Genomic DNA, 19,931 nt, shown 5'->3' with positions numbered 1-19,931 from the left:
GAATTTTTCTGTACTGTGAGGTGTCAAGATCCCACAGTCATAAGTAGAAAAAAGGGAAAACCAAAGAAAAAGACAAAGGAGTTGGGGTTCTGTTAGCTGACACCTTGTTTGATGAAATGTTAAAGGAAAAACCTAGCAGGTAGAGGATCAGGCAGAGGTGTTTAGTTCTGAAAGACTAATAGAGTTACAACAAAAAGATGAGACAATAAAAGATTTATATCACAAAGGTTATTCGGGAAAGGAATCAGAAAGTATTCCAGAATGTTATTACATTAAGGATAAAATATTAAAGTGGAAATGGAAACCTTGGCAGATTAGTGCAGAGGAGAAATGGAAGTTCACCAGATTGTGTTACTGGTAGCACACAGGAAGTATTTTAGGTAGCACACAAATTACCTGTAGGAAATCATCTAGGAGTGAGGAAGACTCAGGCTAAAATACAGAAACATTTCTATCGGCCTGGATTACATAAAGATGTGGTTGAATTTCGCCTTACATGTCATACGTGTCCGATGGTAGAAATACCACAGGCAGTAATAAAACCAACGCCTTTGATGTCAATTCCCGCATTTGAAGTACCTTTCACATGGGATATGATTGATTGTGTAAGTCCCCTCCCTAAAACCAAACATGGAAACCAGGATAAGCTAACCATAATGGATGTGTCTACCAGATTTCTGGAGACAATTCCATTACGGCATGTAAAGACAAAAAAGGTTATGGAGGAGTTGCTTGCTTTGTTTACCCATTATGGACTACCCAGGGAAATTCAGTCAGACCAAGGATACAATTTTGCTGCCAAACTATTTAAGGAGATCATGGATAGTTCAGGCATCCTACACATTAAATTACATGCGTACCATCCTGAATCCAAGGGAGCATTGGAAAGGTGGCTGCAGACCCTAAAGACCATGCTGAGGGCTTATTGCCAGGACTACCCTAATGATTGGGATAAAGGTATCCCATTTATATTATTTGCTATTAGAGATGCTCAAAATGAATCAGCTCAGTTTAGTCCATTTGAATTGATACTCAGACACAGAGTAAGAAGGCCTTTAAAATTAATTAAGGAAAAGTTGATAGGTCCGAAGTCAGAGGTCTCACAGTTGTATTATGTACATGACGTGAGGTAAAGATTAAACAGAGTAGGTGAGTTAGGTAGACAACATTTGAAGGTGGCACAGAATCTAATGAAGCAGGAGCAGATAAAAGATCTAAAATTTGTACGTTTGCACATCGGGATAAAGTACTGGTATTGTTACCACTGGTAGGACATCCTTTCAAAGCAAGGTTTAGTGGTCCCTATCAGATTGAGAAGAAGTTAATTTAGGTGAATTATCTAGTAAAGATGCCAGAGAGGGAAAAAAAATTGTATATGTCATGTGAACATGCTGAAACCTTATTATGACAAGGAAGGGGAACCAAAAAATCAGGTATTAGTTACTACCATTCAAGAGTGAGGAATCAAATCCAGATGATTTGGATTTTGATGTGCTTCAGAACAAATTGAATAACGAGAAAGTTCTTAACGAATGGGATAGGCTAGTAAACTATCTGTCTCAGAAATAGAGAACTGAATTGACAGACTTGTTGCAGCACTATGCGGACATATGTAGAAATAGAATGGGGAGGACTCATACAATAGTACATGAGGTGGATGTAGGGAATGCTGTTCCAATAAAACAACACTCCTACAGGCTCAAAGCAGCACAGGTACGGAAGGAAGTGAAAGCGATTCTCCAAGAAGGCATCGTTGAGCCAAGTCAAAACGAGTGGAGTTCACCGATCATGTTGGTCCTCAAATCTGATGGTACTCAACGATTCTGCACAGATTACTAGAAGGCCAATATTGTGACTAAATCAGACTCGTACCCAATTCCAAGGCTGGAAGATTATGTGGTAAAATTTGGACAAGTCACTTGCATCACAAAGTTGGACTCACTTCACGGTTACTGGCAAGTGCCTTTGTCGGACAGAGTGAAAGAAGTTTCTGCTTTTGTAACCCCAAATGAGTTATAGCAACTTAAAATAATGTCCTTTGGAATGAAGAACGCACCAGCCACGTTTCAAAAGACTTATAAACAGAGTTGTGGCAGGATTGACTAATTGTGTCATCTACATAGATGACTTAGTGATCTTTAGTCATTCATAAAAAGATCACATGGCACATTTTGCAGTGCTTTTTGAGAGACTACCCAAGAGAAAATTGGTCATAAATTTGGCAAAGACAGAATTTGCAAAGGCGGAAGCGACGTTCTTCGAAAACAATATCAGACACGGACGGATGACACCAAGGAACGTGAAGACAAAGGTCATCAAGGAATCTCCAAAACCATCCTCGAAGAAGGGGGTGTTACAATTTTTGGGACTGAGCAGATTCTACTGGAAGTTTGTACCAAACTTTAGCAGCATGGTGGCACTGCTGATGGATTTGTTAAAGAAGAACACAAAATCTCGGTGGTTAGAACAATGCCAGGAAGCATTTGAGTATTTAAAAACAGTGTTAACCACCGCACCAGTTTTACCCATGCCAAATTTCTCGAAAACCTTCAAAGTCCCTGTCAACGCAAGCAATGTAGTTGTTGGAGTTGTGTTGTTACAGAAAGATGACTGTGGAACTGAAAGGCCAATCAGTTATTTTTCAAAGAAGCTCAATATTCACCAGAGAAAGTATTCAACTGTTGAAAAGGAGTTATTGAGTTTGGTACTGGTCTTACAACATTTTAATATTTATGTTGCAAACAATGTATCAGAGATGATGTGTACACTGATCACAACCCATTGACATTTTTAGAAAGATTTAAAGATAAGAACACAATATTATTTTGTTGGAGTCTTGTGTTACAAGCTTTTTATTTACAGATTGTGCATGTTGCAGGTCGTGAAAATGTTATTGCGGATGCGTTATCGCGGGTTTAAAAGGAAAATATGTGTACAAGGTAGTAACAGTAGTGTTCAATGTTATGTATGTATTTAGAATTAGTTTGAAATGTGTTACGTTAGATTAATGACTTATGGATCTAATAATAATGGTGTTAAGATTTAGGGAAAAAAAATGAGGCCATCTTTTCATCATGATGATTCATTCTTTTCTTAAGGGGGTAGGTGTTGCGAAGTTGGGTAGAGTATTTGATGTTTGTAAAATGATGGGGGGGGGGGGGAGAGTGCATGGTCCCTTTAAAAGATGATGAGTTTTTTCTAGGCTTGGAGATTTTAAAAAATGTGCAAGTGCACAGACAGCTCTTGAAATTGAAACATTGTATCAAAAGCCTGAGTAGCACCCAGGCAATAAATTTGTTTTGTTATTAAGGCAACCAGTTTGAAAATCAGCCAATTAATCTAAACCAGGCACTCAGAAAATAAAAAAAAATGACTAAATTTAAATCTGATGGTTTTGACAACCTAGGACTATTCCTATTATAAGAAATTTATAGGTCATCAAGGGTATAAAAGATGAGGGGATTTGAAAATTGATAAGAGAGCAACTGCCATCTAATAAAGTTACACGCTATTGGCTAAAGAGAAAATCACTGGCTCTCATTGAATTCTCTAAGCTCTCAGAAAACCATCATCTAACTAAAGGCACAGGGGCACTTTTAGCAAATATTTTTGATGGACGAATTCAATGGAGAGATGCATTCCTGACACAAGAATTCAACAGAGAAAGGCATTCCTGACTGAAGATCAGCAGAGAGGGGGCAGAGCATTCCGGAAGATGTATCCTGGCCCTAATTTTGAGAGATTAAGTTTTAATTTATTATTATTTTTGTTTGTATAAGTGGGTCTTGTACTTATTGGAACAGCATACCATTACAATTTTTTTATTTGGAATTAGTATTTAAGGGGGAATTGTTTGGTTTGTTAGTAGTTCTATTAATTTGTTCTCTGTTAACGTTAGATAAATTAATTGTTACTTGTTGATTAAAGAGTGAGTGAAAGGATTACATTTATTTAACCACTTCTTTATAACAGATTGGGAGGTGAGAAGCAGGTTATACCAATTTTCACACTTCTTTTAACAGATTATGAAGCAAGATGAGCCTCTCCAGGCGTTTCATTTTAAGTTATTGGGGAGTTCACCTCCACTTCATAATTAGGAATAAGCAAGTTAAAAATAAGAGAGCCAGTGGATGTGATCTATTTGGATTTCCAGAAGGCCTTTGACAATGTGACACACAAAAGGCTGTTAAATGAGATAAGAGCCCATGGTGTTAGGGGCAATTCCAGTGGTTCAAGAAGGCACTCACTACCACCTTCTCAAGGGCAACTCGGGATAGACAATAAAATGCTGACCAGCCAGCGACGTCCATATCCCACAAGTGAATAAAACAAAAGGATACAGGATTGGCTGATGGGCAGAAGACAGAAAGTGGGGATTAAGGGTTTTTTTCTTTCAGGATAGCAGTCATTAACTGATGGAGTTTGCAGGGTCCTGAGTTGGGATCAGAACTATTCATGTTATTATTTAATGTTCTGGATTAAGGAACTGAGAGCATTTTTGCTAAGTTTGCAGATGACACAAAGATAGGTGGAGGGACCAGTAGTGTTGAGGAGATGGGGAAGCTGCAGAAGGACTTGGTCAAGCTTGGAGAGTGGGCAAAGAAGTGGTTGATTGAATATAATATGGGTAAGTATGAGGTTATGCACATTGATTGGAAGAACAGACACACAAACTATTTTTTAAGTGGGGACAGGCTTCAGAAATCTGAAGCATAAAGGGATTTAAGCAATCCAAGTTCAGGATTCTCTTAAGGTTAACATACAAGTATGGTTGGCAGTTAGAGAGGCAAATGCAATGTTTGTATTCATTTTGAGAAGGCTAGAATACAACAGCAAAGATGTACCGATGAGACTGTACAAGGCTCTGGTCAGACTGCGTTTGGAATGTTGTGAGCAGTTTTGGGCCGTGTATATAAGGAAAGATGTGCTGGCATTGGAGGGAGTACAGAGGGGGTTTATAAGAATGATCCTGGGGATGAAGGGCTTGCAATATGAGGAGTATTTGAGGACTCTGAGTCTGAACTTGATGGAGTTTAGAAGGATGAGGATGGGATCTCATTGAAACTTACAGAATACTGAGAGGCTTGGATAGAGTGGACATGGAGAAACTGTTTCCAACAGTAGCAAAGACTAGGACCTGACGGCATAGTCTCAGAGTGAAAGGACAGCCTTTTAGAACAAAGATAAGAAGGGATTTCTTCATCTTTGGAGCGGTTACTACATTACTCATTACTACAGAAGGTTGTGGAGACTAAGTCATTGCATAGATATAAGACAAAGGTAGGTAAGCTCATGTCAGTAAAAGGATCAAGGGTTATGGGAGAAAAGGACAGTGAGGAGTTGAAAAACATATCAGCCGTGATTGAATGACAGAACTGACTCGATGGGCAGAATGGCCTACTGATGATCCTATATTGAATGGTTTTAAGGCTGCAATGGCAGAATTTGAACCTTCGCCCCCAGAGAGCTACTGGATTACTAGTCCAGTGAGATTAACATGACATACTTTCGGCCTATGATGCCACACAGAATGACCTTGGACTCAGTACATGCAGCTGAGTACTCATTTTAATTGCTGTTTCAGACAGTGCAACAAATCTTACAAGGTTATATTTCTGCAGGTTGCTTGGCTGAGTGAGCCTTCCATCTCACCCAGTTCAAACTAATTATGTCATTGGTCCCTGATTTTGCATGTATTGATAAGGAACCCACCATCTGCAGATCAGAATTTAGAATTGTGGCCAATGACACTGCAGTTAGTCAAATGAATCCTTCATTTTATTTTTATATCCAAAAATGATTTCACACATATCTGAATTTGTTTAATCTCACCACTTTTCATTTGTTATCCACCACAACTAAATCACCCATGTTTCGTGTTAATCAATTTACCTGCAGAGCCATTAAGAGCAGTCTAATGACACCAGAGGTGGCAGTGACGAGCACTTTATAAGATATTTTCTATCAACCTGCTTGCAGATGTTTTTATACATGGCTGCAGCAAGTGAGACTAAACCCAGGCCTCCTACCTCAGAGGCAGGGACACTACCACAATGTCACATCAGCCCTTATTGTATTCTTTGTAAGAGCCACCACCCATTCATTCCCATCAGGTGAAGTGGGTTAAAATAGAATCAAGGAACTCATCAGGTTTGTCAACCAGTTGTCACTTTTCATAGCCCTACTGTTTGTGGTGGATTGACAGCTGTGGCTTTTGGGTCCCCACAGGACTGGTTGATAATGTAAACTGCAACAGTTCCATCCCTTTTAGGTACATCAACCGTATCTCCCCATCTTCTTATGTTTAATCCCTTCTTTCTGCAGGTCTTCACTGCTTTTTGAACATATTTATCCAGTCTTCTTAAATCGCCCTCCTTGATACCACACCACACCACTCTCTAATATTCTTTCGATGAAAAGGCTGCCTGACTTTTTTTATTCTTAGATTCCTGATCTTCAGTTCATGTCCCCTGGTATTTGAACCCTTTGTCAGAATGAGCAATTCTCCTGGATCAGTATTGTTAGCCAGTCCCTTTCAGCTCTTGCCAGTGAGGATCATAGTATATTTACAATGGTGTTTTATTAATAGGAGAGTTAATTAAAAGCAATGGGGTCAATCCCATCAAGAGATCTGTCTGCACTTTATCACAGACACAGAAAATAAGGGATTAGTGGAAGGGAGTCACAAGGAAGTGGCAGTTGATGGATTCAGATGCCCTCACAGACAGTGGGCATGCAACTAAAGTGGATTATATGTGATATCAATAACTTTTAGTACCTGCCTATTTATTAATTTTGTACCCCACCTGCATTATTCAAATCCTAGTATATTATGTTTAGAAATTTCTAGTAGCAAGTATACATTGTAGTTTTGATCACTGACTTTCATCAGTCAGCAGCTGTAAGACAACCTTATAATCCAAGCAAATATATAATGCCCATTGTCAACAACATGACGAATAAACTTGTTATTGTTTAACAATATGACTATAGAATAGGAAACATTTCAGCCAAATACTTCTAGACAGATGATTATAACCAAATAATATACCAGACATTATGGGGACAAAAAGTGTTCTGGAGGTAGTGATCGCTCACTGAAGGTGACACAGAGTTCCCTGGGGAGGGGGAGGAGGTGGAATTCATTGAGGATGATCGCAGAGGTCAAAAACTTGTCATTGGTTGTTGATAATAATGTAAGTTAGATTTGAATATTTAATCACTTCCTCAAATTTGAGGATAACGAAAAGCCCAAACAATCTTTTCCTTTTGAGAAGTCAACCTGCCTACCCACGCTTTCTCACCATAGCCTCCCAGTCTTCAGTTTTCTAGAAGCATGTGAAATCATCTCTGGTCCCAAAATTAAACTGTTTACAAATGCATCTGATTCTTCAACTTGTTCTTTTATTCCCTTTAAGAAAGACATACCAGAATGTAATGTTTCTTCCCGTTTTAAAAAATTTTCCAATTAAATGTTACAATCATATTTGTCAAGAAAGTCTACAGAATAAACACAAGCTTAGGACTGTTCATAGATTACAAGGTGTAGAGCTGGATGAACACAGCAGGCCAGACAGCGTCAGAGGAGCAGGAAAGCTGATAGGAAAGCCCTTCTTCAGAAAAAAATCAGAGTTAACATTTCGGGTCCAGAGACCCATCCTCAGAACTGCGTTCTGAGAACAGTCCTGAGGAAGGGTCACCAGGCCCGAAATGTTAACTCTGAATTTTTCTCCACAGATGCTGCTAGACCTGCTGAGCTTTTCCTGCAACTTCTGTTTTTGTTCCTGATTTACAGCATCCGCAATTCTTTCGGTTTTTAGCTAGTAGAGTTGGTTAGGAGAGCCAGTGGATATGGTTTATTTGAATTTTTGGATGGCTTTTGACAAAATTCCACATAAAAGAGATTAATATGCAAAATTAAAGCACATGGGATTGGGGGTAGTGTACTGAAAAGGATAGAAAATTGATTAACAGACAGAAGACAAAGAGTAGGAATGAATGTCTTATTCTGGCTGACAGGCAGTGACTAGTAGGAATCAGTACTAGGACTCCTGCTATTCACGATAAGTGTCAATGATTTAAATGAGGGAAATACATCTAATATCTTGAAGTTTGCAGCCAACACAAAGTTGGGTGAGTCATGTGGAGAATGCAGAGATGCCGCAGCGTGATTTGGACAGACTGGGAGAGCAGGAAAATGCATAGTGGATGCAGTGTAATGTGGATAAGTGTAGTTATTCCTCCTGGTAGCAAAAATAGGAAGACAGATTATTTTTTGAATGGCTGTAAATTAAGACACGGGAACGATCAATGAGACCTGGGTGTCCTCGTACATCAGTCACTGAGAGAAAACGCGCAGGTGCAGCAGGCAGTGAAGAAGGCAAACTATATGTTGACTTTCACAGCGAGAGGATTCGAGAACAGGAATAAGGATGTCTTGCTGCAATTATACAGGGCGTTCATAAGGCCACACCTGGAATACGGTGTGCAGTTTTGGACCTACTTAACTGAGGAAGGATGATCTTGCTACAGACAGAATGCAGTGAAGGTTTACCAAATTGATTCCTGGGATGGCAGGAGACATATGACATATGAGGAGAACCTGCATTGGAATATAATCTACTGGAATTTAGAAGAATGAGGGAGAATTTCATAAAAACCTATAAAACTCTAACTGGACTAGGCAGGTTAGATCTGGAAAGAATGTTCCCATTGATGTGGAAATCCAGGACCAGGGGTCATAGTTTAAGGATAAGGGATAAACCTTTTAGGACTGAGATAAGGAGAAATTCCTTCACCCAGAGAGTGGTGAGTCTGTGGAATTCACTACCACAGAAAGTGGTTGAGACCAAAGCATGATGTGTTTTCAAGAAGAAGATAGATATAGCTGTTGTGGCTAAAGAAATCGAGGGACATGGTGGTTGGGGACTGGGGTAAGATTTAGGGCATTCAGCTCAATGATCATATTGAATGGCAGAGTAGACTTGAGGAGTCGAATGGTGTACTCCTGCTCCTATCTTCTATGCTTCCAGCTCACAGTCTTATGGGCTGAGTGGCCTCTTTCTGTGGTGTAGTTTTTAAATAAGTTCCAACATGTGAATTCTGAGCCTAGAAGGAATTGTCCATAGACATTAAGTTCATGAAATCCAGTGAAACTACAGCTGATTCTGAATGTCTTCTTTGACTACTGCATTCTTATTGCTACAAAGAGCTTAGAGAAACCTCAATCGGAAGCTGACACCAATTAGTGTGTTAACTCAGTAATGACACTGACTTGTATAATCTGTTTAATGAATCCAATGATGATTCTGACTTTCAGGGATTCTGAATGTTTTTCTTTCCTCAGTGTTATGATTTTTCCATTCCTCACTAAAATCCTACAGTTTATTTTAATTCGTTTTGTCATGTTTGGTTTCAACATTCCTGAGTCTCAAAATCAGTTTACCTTTTCTACCATTGGATCTATTTCTTTTGTATGCAAAAAGATTTCTTATTAATGTGTGTATGTTGCCGGTGGAGATTGGAAATCTCTGCATATCAGGTACTCTCCCCCCATCACCAACTCTCTGTATTAGTTCATCTACACTGCAGCTCGACAGAGAGACCTCTTTCGCTCTGGCCTAATAACATAGCTCAAACACAGCCACGGACGAGAACTCTCTTCTGCCCCACGGTGATGTTCTTTTCATTTCCCTTGCTTACCTTGCCTGTTTGAATGGCATTACTTGCCAATGCCCAGTCAGGATTGCTTTGTGCTGTAGATGTCTAGGGGGGAGCTAGATTGCAATAACCCAGCCACATTTCACACACATCAGACAGCAGACACAGCAGACTTTCATCCTGGTTGTCTGAGTTGGGTTGGAATCCAAGCCTGAGGGTTGAAAGGTCGGTGTCTAACCCATTGCAATTTTCAGTTCCTTTAATCAAAGATTACTCATACTCCTTGTTTATTCTTTTAATCTGAGTGCATCCTGTTCATGGCAGGTTAATATCCCAGGCCCTAAAATGATGGCATAGGATTCTGTTAAACAAACACATGACCTTTGTTGAAAATTCCTATTAGTGAAAGTGAACTCATTTAAACAGAAGACAGAGGCATTCCACCAAGTGTATTAATTTGTACAACAGTACCCAGTGGAATGATTTCAGGGGCACCAGACTTTGAAAAAAATTACACGTGAATAAAGTTGACTCGAACAAATTCCAGATATTGCCCTGTAGCTCAGTGAAGAAATGCACTGTGTGCTTCCACAAAGCACTCAGTCAAGATGATCTCAAGTTCTGTCAAGATTGATGAATTTAGATGGTCTTAGCCAGGGTTGCGGTAGAATTGTGGAATTTAAAAAAAAATGCAGCTGTTCCTTGTGCCAAGTGTTGCTATGGTAGTAATGATAAAAAATATGTTGCACCACTTGGAAACACCTGTTCGTATTTGGTGGACATATCAATTGCCTGTCGTCACTTTAAGGAAGGCTTAGGAAAGAGAAGGAGGCTCAATTATTTTTTCCTTTATACCTTTCAAAGCATACCAAATATTAAGTAGAGAGATGGTGGAAAATACTGAACAGGAATGGAGGGAAAGAATGATGCTTTACTTTGCTGCAGTCAAAAAGAGAAGTGATGTTGTGAGCTAAATAAAACCCGAAAGAACTGTGGATGCTGTAAATCAGGAACAAAGACAAAGTTGCTGGAAAAGCTCAGCAGGTCTGGCAGTATCTGTGAAGGAGAAAACAGAGTTAACGTTTCAGGTTTGGTGACCCTTCCTCAGAACTGATGGTGGCTGGGAAAACATCAGTTTATATGCAGAAAATAGGGAGGTGAGTGGGATAAGGAGTAAATGATAGGATAGAGCCCAAAGTGAGAGAAAGACAGTTGGACAGACAAAGGAGTTGCTAACGATCAGGCTGGGAGGGTGAATAGTTGTTAATGGGGACTGTTAGTGACTAACAACAGGGGGCGTGTAATGGCAAGCTATGTGGTAACAAGGCCTGGCGTGTGGGGTAGGGGCTAGGACATGGGAGAGTTTAGGACCTAAAATTATTGAACTCAATATTGAGTCCGGAGGGCTGTAGGGTCCCCAAGTGGAAAATGAGGTGTTGTTCCTCCAGCTTGCGTTGGGCTTCACTGGAACACTGCAGCAAGCCAGAGGCAGAGATGTTGGCCAGGGAGCAGGGTGGTGTTGTGTGCTGTTGGCTGTAGAGCAGGCAGTCATATCTGATGTTATAAGAATCACTGTCCCTTCATTACTGTGGACATTATTTATCTGCATCTTATCATATTTCATTCTCTTTTCTAACTGGACACAACTGACCCACAGGAAATGCTACAGCTCTCGGTCATTAAGCTTAACTTTACATGATCAGAAATAGAAAGGCTTTTGTGTGATCTGTATTGATAAATGAAACTTGTTGATATTGTGGGAGCATTTATTTCCTTCCATTTTTTCCTTCCTGAAAGCGCTAACTCTGACTGGGCGCAGTTACATGGACAACGGTCTCTCAGAATTATAGAATTGTTCCTGTGCAGAAAGAGGCCATTTGGCCCATTGTGTCTGCACTGGCTCTTCAATGAGCATCATTACCTAGTGTCAATCTCCAGCTTTATCCCCCTACTTTGGTACAGCATTTCAATCTACATCATCATCCAATGCCCTCCTGAATGCCTCAGTTGAGTCTGCCTCCATGATACGTCCAAGCAGTGCCTTCCATACCCTAACTAGACGATAAAATGACCATGATTCTACTCCTTCATTAGAGAGAGGGATAGGGGTGGGGAGTTGGTGGAGAGAGAGAGGGGGGAGAGAGAAAGAGAGACAGAGAACAGCTGGCAGGGGTTTAACCTGAGGGTAGCCATGTCTCAGGTGAAGTGAGGGATTGAGAAAGCAAGTCTTTCACAGTAATGTCAGCTGGTGCAGGAATTGAATCCACGCTGTTAGAATCACTCTCCAGTCATCCAGCCAATCAAGCTATGGTCCTTATTTGCTTCTTTTGCACATCAATTTAAATCTATGCCCTCTCATTCTTGTTCCTTTTATGAGCAGGAGCAGCTTCTCCCTATTTATCCACTCTTGATTTGAAAACCTCTATCAAATCTCCTCTCAGCCTTTTTCACTCGAAGGAGAACATTTCAACTTCTTCAATCCATCCTCATAAATGAAATTTCTCATTCCTGGAAACTCTTGTAAATCACTTCTGCACTATCTCCAATGCATTCACATGTTTCCTATAATATGCCACCCACAAACCTACACAATGCTCCAGCTGAGTTCTAACAGATGCCTTATACAAGATCAACAAAATCTCCTTGCTCTTGTATTCTATGCCCCTAGAAAATAGAGATAGATGAAGACACAGTATGCTTTTTAATTGCTCATTCCACTTGTCCTGCCACCTTTAATGATCTGTGTGCATGTACATACAGGTCCCTCTGCTCCTGCACCCCCTTTAGAATTGTACCCCCTGTTTTACAATGTCTTTTAACCTTCTTCCTATTGAAGTGCATCAACCACCAACATAGAAGCAGTGCTGTCTACCATCTACAAGATGCACAGCTGTAACTCACCAAGGCTCCTTCAACAGAACCTTCCAAACCCACCGCTACCTTGGAAGCTATTTCCTTTTAAACTTTTGCTAAAGTGCTCTGCTCACACATTAGACCAATGTCTGCTCAGAGGATCATTAATAAACTCTGTCATGATGTTACTGCTCTATTCACTATCAATCTCCAGATAAAAACATTTGTCTTGCTCACTTGTGAATTGTGCACTGAAACACACCATGAGCAAAGCTGGTTCTAAATTGTTAGTGTCACTTGGTTGTTAGCCCTCTCAGCTTCAATCAGAATATTGAGGGCTTATATCCACAACCTCAGCATATAGTCTGAGCTAACATTTCATGCAGTACTGAGGGTATGCTGTCTTATCAACACTGCCTTTTCAAGTCTGATATTAAATCAAGGCTTTGGAGGAAATAATGGTGTGATGGCACTGTTTGAAGAACAGGGGAGTTCTCCATAGTGTCTGGGTCAACATTCTTCAACAGTTCCAACATCCTTTACAAATGTACCGAAAACAAAAGAAAAATGCTGGAGATCACAATGTGTCAGACAGCATCCATGGAGAGAAAGCAAGCTAACGTTTCGAGTCTAGATAACTGTTCATCAGAGCTGAAGTGAAGCATGGAACGTGCAATGTTTATGGTAGAACGTTGGTGTGTCTCACTACCAGACTAGAAAGAACAGATAGTCCCACTGGGGTGGGGGGAGGGGAGAGAGGCTGACAAAGAATCTAACAAGCAAAGGTAAAAGAATGGGAAGGAATGAGTTCACAATTTGAAGGTGTTTAACTCAACATTGAGCCCAGAAGATTGTAAATTGCCTAGTTTGAAGAAGAGATGTTGCTCCTCCAGTTTGCGCTGTGATTCACTGGAGCTTTGCAGCACGCTGAGGACAGACAAATGGAAATGCGAGCAGGATGCTGTGCTAAAATGACCGGCTACAGGAAAGTCAGGGTCATGCTTATGCAGGGATCAGAGGTTTTCTGCAAAGTGGTCACCCAGCCTGCTTTGGTTTCTTCACAAATGTAGACAGCTCGGGAGAAAGCCAAGTCAAACAGCTAGGGGTTAGGAATGGGTTCCATGGGCTTAGTCCATCAGTTGGATTTTTAGAAGATTTTTAAAGGAGATTAAAGCCTGAGGATGAAAGAGATAAAGGGAGGAGATTGATCGAGTGATGTGAAGCGTATGAAGGTTTTGCAGTCATAGATAGCATGCAACACCAGGTTATAGTCCAACAAGTTTATTTGAAATCACAAACTTTTGGAACACTGCCCCTTCATCAGGTTCCTAAAGCTTGTGATTTCAAATAAACATGTTGGACTATAACCTGGTGTCATCTGATTTCTGACTTTGTCCACCCCAGTCCAACACCGGCACCACTACATCATAGCTGGCATGAGAAGAGAGAGGGTACAACAAAAGAAAAAGGCCATTTTTGGAGAATTGGAGGATGATATAAGAGTGAGCCAGAGGAGATTCCAGGGAAAAGGTGGAACAAGCTTTTGAATAAACTTAAAGAGGTGTGGAAGAAGATTAATTTTAAAATGTTTGACTTTGACAGATCATAGTGCAGATGGAGCTGCTGAGAGAATATGAGATAAAACAGGACGTTTGGGTAAATTTAACTTTGTTGAGGATGAGAAGTCAGCACATAGACCATTGAGGTAACTGGGTCTACAAATGAAAAATGAATGGCTAATTCAGCAGTCAGTGAGCAGAAGCAGGGATGAAGGCTGGAAATGCCACACAGGTAGGTACAACCACCATTGTAATGGAGAGGACAAAGTGTGCCAGGCAGATGCCAACGTTTGACATAGTCAGAATCACCCTGAATGAAAGGTCAGGGAGGTGGATGGAGCCAGTGCCATGGGAGCAGAACCCCTAGCAAGGGGAGGAAAATGGTGACTGCAATCTTCCTGAGTTCTCAAGTAGAAAAAAAACCTTAAAGTTAACCTGCCAGTTTGACAGCATCGGCATGGTCTTGATGTGAACCAAGCTAATGAAAAGATAGATGTACATATTATCAGCGTGCAAATGGGAACTGAATCTGTGCCTGTGACAATGTCATCAAGGTACACCATGCAATTGAGAGAGAGAAGAGGACAAAGCCTTTATCCATTGTGGTCATGGTGAAACACAGCGAGCAATGCTGCAGCAAGACTAACGTGGGTTGAAAGAGGAGAGGGAGATGAGCTTGGGTTATTATAAAGCGTGGAATTGAACACCTTTCCTCCACTGGGGTGGGCTGGGAGGCAGATGGGCCAATATAATCAGCTGGGAGAGTGTCACCTTCTTAACTCCCTGACAAAGTCAGGGATGGCAATGGTTGAGGACAGACTCGTCATAACCCATATCCCCATGCCAATTAAGAACCATGACCACTTTAATCTTTATCTCACCGCTGCAGGCATTCTGCTGGGGGTTGGTAGGATGTTTTAAAGTACAGCCTCAGGAGGCAGATGCTGGCAGCCATCTTTTGGGATTGAGCCAGGAAGTGGGCGAAGGTGCTTCTGATGGAGCACCCTGTGTCCTTTTGACCATGCACTCTGTACCTCATAGAGGTCACTGTTAGTGCAAAGGAGTGTCCCTGCTGAAAGACCCAATACTGTCCAGTACATAGTCCGCAGCCTCCCCCCAGCCCAGAACCTGCTTCCCTTACTGTGGGGCCTGCCTGACTGGTGCAGAAAACCTGCCTCATTTCTCTCCTGGGTCTTCCATTGTCGCTACTGCTATTCCAGGGCTTCCTGCAGTCCCAGCAGTGACCAGCACAGCCAGGGGCACTGGTGGCCCACTAATTGGCAATGAGGCTCGGCTGGTGGGGTAGGGGGAGGCTGCGGTCTACGTGATGGACAGTATTGGGTCTTTCAGCAGGAACACTCATTTGCACTAACAGTGACCTCTTTGAGGCACAGAGTGCATGGTCAGAAGGACACAGATGTCTGTACATCTTTCAAAGGCACGGGATACTTGTGGATATATAAAACAAACAAATAAAAAAGAAAGATGCAAAGGAAAAAGAACTAAAAGAATCCTGAAGGCAGGTGGTTAACTATATAATATCATCTAACTACATTGTGAGTCTTAAAAATTAACACATTTAGCCACATTTGGAGGCTCAGAAATGGCCACAACCACAATGCTACTATCTTTCTGGCCAGTGCACAAGGCCACTGAAATCATCACTAAACTCAGTCCATTAACTCTAAAGTCATCTTACACAGTGTTAAATTCCACAATGCCATCTTCAAATAACTCAATAATGATATTCTATGTTTATCCTTTTATCCAGTACGACCAGAAATTGTACTTGGGTATGAGCTACACTAATACTACAATGATAATTTATTATCTCATTGATACACCGAATAATGTACTTTTCATTCATAAATTCTACCCTGTTACAATACAGCCATGCACTACAAAATGGTATGCTGAGATACACTTTTCACTAATTAACCCTACACTTGTAAGGGTTACTAATAAACTGCACATGGATAAGTATATCCAGCAGATTAATAAACTCTACACCAACACACATGTAATGCTCACCCGTAAACTGTACACTGATACATGTACGTGGCTCATTATCAGCTCAATGCTGATAGACTTACCCGACTTAACCTAGATTTTGTGTGATGTATTAGCAGGAAGTCAATTCTGATTAAATCTGAATTCTGAGTGGCAGATAGTTTCGTGGGAGACGAACCTGAATTCTGTGTGATTCCATTGTATATACATCACCAGGAAACAGAATGAGTAAATAAATAACTAAAGACATCCTGGGTTGCTTTGCATCTGAGTCAGGCAAGGTGAGGAAGAGTCAGTGACCCTGCAACATTCTGTTAGTACAGCGTCAAGTGAATTCTGTTTCTAGCCTCGGAGTGAAGAAATTGAATGCTTTGCTCTTAAATGCGTTCAGCTGGGATTCTGGTCAATTGCTGCTACATTTTGTAATCTGCTCCAGATACTCATTTCTCTCATCAGATGCTGGTAATGTGTTGGAGGGATTACACTTTGTGGATCTCAGGCACAGCTCTAAGCTATGGCTCAGACGGAGTTCCAAGGCAGGAGGAATGGCAATACTGATCCAGAAGAGTTGCTCACTGTAACCTAAGATTCCAAATAATCAGGGCAATGGGTTAAAATTGAAGGAGTTGCAGATATAAGGGGAAAGCAGACATCAGGGTAAAGGAAGGATAGAATAAACAATGTTATTTATTCAAGGCACAGTGACGTCAAGCTCATATGCACTTGTTCCATTTTTTAATGAACTCATCCTTCTTCCTCTCGGCAGTGTGCAGTACTAATAAACTGAAGAGACAATGGATAATCCACACCAAGAGAGAAGGGGGTGAAGAATATGATGAGACAGCAAGTGGGTGATGTGGATGTAGGGATGGACTCATTGCCATAACCTCAATTTTCCATTCCTAAAACTTCTGTTCACATTAATTTGGATTTAGTCAGTTTATGTCACCAAACAATGAAACAAATTACTGGCATGTGGCTTAGTTTCTCCAAGCCTATATCAAGTGGCTTTCCTAGCTGGCTAGGATTGATTCTAGTCCAGTTTATATTTAGTCAGAGACACCATAATAATAGTTGTACCTGGATTGTGTGGAATAGTAACAAAATCAGTGGTTGGTTAAGTTTCCTTAATGACCCAATGCATAAAACGGGAACAGATCTTATGCTGAGACATACTATAAGATGCATAGAGTTTTGGTCATTAGTATACTCTAATTTTAACCAAAACAGCAGAAGGACACTGCAATTGGTTTTTATGTCCCTGGATTCAGAAAGGGAAATTCAGCAAGTGATTTTCTTCCTGATTAATATCAATGCTCCTCTTAGATAGCATGTGTGGGAGAATATTGGAACTGGGTTTGCTAGTAAAGATCACAGATGGCACATTAGCTTCTAATTTCCTTCTTCGTGTTCACATGTGAAGAATAGTCACCAAGGGGCGTTGGTAAAGAGAAACATGCATCTAGTTGGAATCATTTACACCAAAATTCGCATAAAGCTACTCTGCAAAGGAAGCACAAATGCTAAGTCCACCATGTGAACGGCGAGAGCTGATTCTGGAGGCCTGCCAGAGGCACATCAATGGTGACCAGACCTATAATTGCCCAGGAAATTCCAATGGCAACTCGGTGCTTTGGGAGCTCAGGAACCACCCAGTGAGCCAACGTGTTTCTCAATCCTTAGCTCCCAATGGAACCAGTGGACCATTATTTAGAGCTCATTGACTGGGCTGCGGGGTTGTTCATTTAGGACGCTGCAGAAATTGTCAATCATTCTTAAACCAGTTGTTGAAATTTCTGCTGAGGTGTACTTGCTGGAATTCTTAAACTAGCCTGGCAAATGCCTCAGGCATACCCCTTTCTATGTCAGGGAAGGGGTATTGGAAAAGATGCCCATGTCTCACCCTGCTGGAAAATGGCTGCATTGTGGGATGTAGTTTTTGGTAGGAATTGAGTGCTGTCCCACATTCTGACTGTTGGCAGATGACCTATCCTCTCTTTGATGGAAGGCACAAGTTTGGTTAAGTGTTTCTCTTAGAAAGGCAGGGGCAAATACGAAAAATAATCTGTGCAGTACTGCTTCTTTGTCATTAGATGTCACTAACGGAATAGATAGAGCCAGTAACATAGCATGCTGAGGACATCTAGGGGTGAAGCATCAACACTGCAATTGCCTTATTTCAGCGTAACTCAATTGGTTTCTTGGGGCAGGGCAATTGATTCTTCAACTCCCAGATGTGTGTCTGGGAACACTCCAAACACCATCAGTAGCTTGAAAGAAAAGCCCAGTGTGATTTTTCAAGAACAGTGTATTTTCTGTTGTTGTGTCAAAAAAGCTGTAAAATTAAAAGGAATTTGTAAAAAAAAATTGATTGGCAAGAATGGCTATTGGCTAATGGTTGGATCTCAGTAGTTTGGCATCTGTGATTACCGCCATAGTTTTAATAAAGCTCTGGGATATTTAAAACACCAGTTAAACATTCACTGTTTCCTGTTGTCCTCTTTTTATATAGACAGTAGTGCTGCCTGTAAATTTGTAATTGAATTAAGCCTGGAGAGAAACAGCCCACACAAATGCCAAAGTCAAGCAATAAAAAGACATGTTACTATGCCTCTGAGATCAGTTTAAGCTGAGCAGACAAGCTGACAGAGTGTAGACTAGTGTATCTACATTGCAGCAGACTGAACAGAATGAACAGCATGTGGTGTGGACGCATGGCTTCATAATCTCTTACTATAGGGTCAAAATGCATCAAATTTTTCTTTAAAAATATCATTTCAACTAACTTTTGCACTGAATACAAATTCATTTTGGTGCAGAAGTATGGAATACATTGGCATCTGCAGCTTAGATTTTTCATACGATGTTGCCCCTGACCAGATCCATTTTCCTTTTGGGCCATTGAGGTTAGCAATTTAATTTTTAAAAAATATATACATATGTGCACATATATTTATTTCAAATGCACCACAACCTTGGATTCATTTATTTCAGGACGGTCTGAAGTTGTTGGAGAGAAGCTAGAAACAACTCAGTTATCTCAACACTTGGAGTTTCTACTCACAACAAAGAAGCCACTGCTCCAGGAATGAAGCTAAAATCAGAGCTGACTCATGTTCTTGCTGCTTCATAAATAAAATGAAAGTAATAAAATGTGCCAATGTTCACAGCAGGTATGTCTGTTATTAAAACTGAGTTTACTTCTAAAGAGACGCAAACGGTCTAAAAGTGTGTGAAATATTTAGAGGGTAAGCTTTAAAAATGCTCATGGTGTGTTCTTGAGTATCCACTTTGCAGTTATTTGAGGGAAAATTAGATAAACCATGAGTGGGAAAGAAATACAAGAAGGTACTGATTGAGTTGATGATGAGGGTTGGGAAAAGGTTTGTGAGGACCATAAATGCCAGCATGGATCAGTTGAACTCAAGGCCTCTTTCCATATAAAAACCGAAAGAACTGCAGATGCTGTAAATCAGGAACAAAAACAGAAGTTGCTGGAAAAGCTCAGCAGGTCTGGCAGCATCTGTGTAGAAAAAATTAGAGTTAACGTTTCGGGTCCGGTGACCCTTCCTCACACCACTGAGGAACAATCACAATAGCAACAAAAGCAAATCAGTTCTGAGGAAGGGTCACCGGACCCGAAACACTAACTCTGATTTTTTCTTCACAGATGCTGCCAGACCTGCTGAGCTTTTCCAGCAACTTCTGTTTTTGTTCCTCTTTCCATATCGTAGACTCTTTTGTACAAAGCAGTTGGCCAGAAAAGGTCAATTCTGAAAACTTTCTATACATCTGTCCACCAGGACATAATGGACTGTCTCTGGGAAGAGCTGGTTAGTTATTGCAGTC

This window comes from Rhincodon typus, chromosome 24 (genome assembly GCF_021869965.1).
Source record: "Rhincodon typus isolate 14 chromosome 24, sRhiTyp1.1, whole genome shotgun sequence".
NCBI classification, from domain to species: Eukaryota; Metazoa; Chordata; class Chondrichthyes; order Orectolobiformes; family Rhincodontidae; genus Rhincodon; species Rhincodon typus.
The sequence above is the reverse complement of the archived record's forward strand: the minus strand, read 5'-3'. Positions refer to the sequence as shown.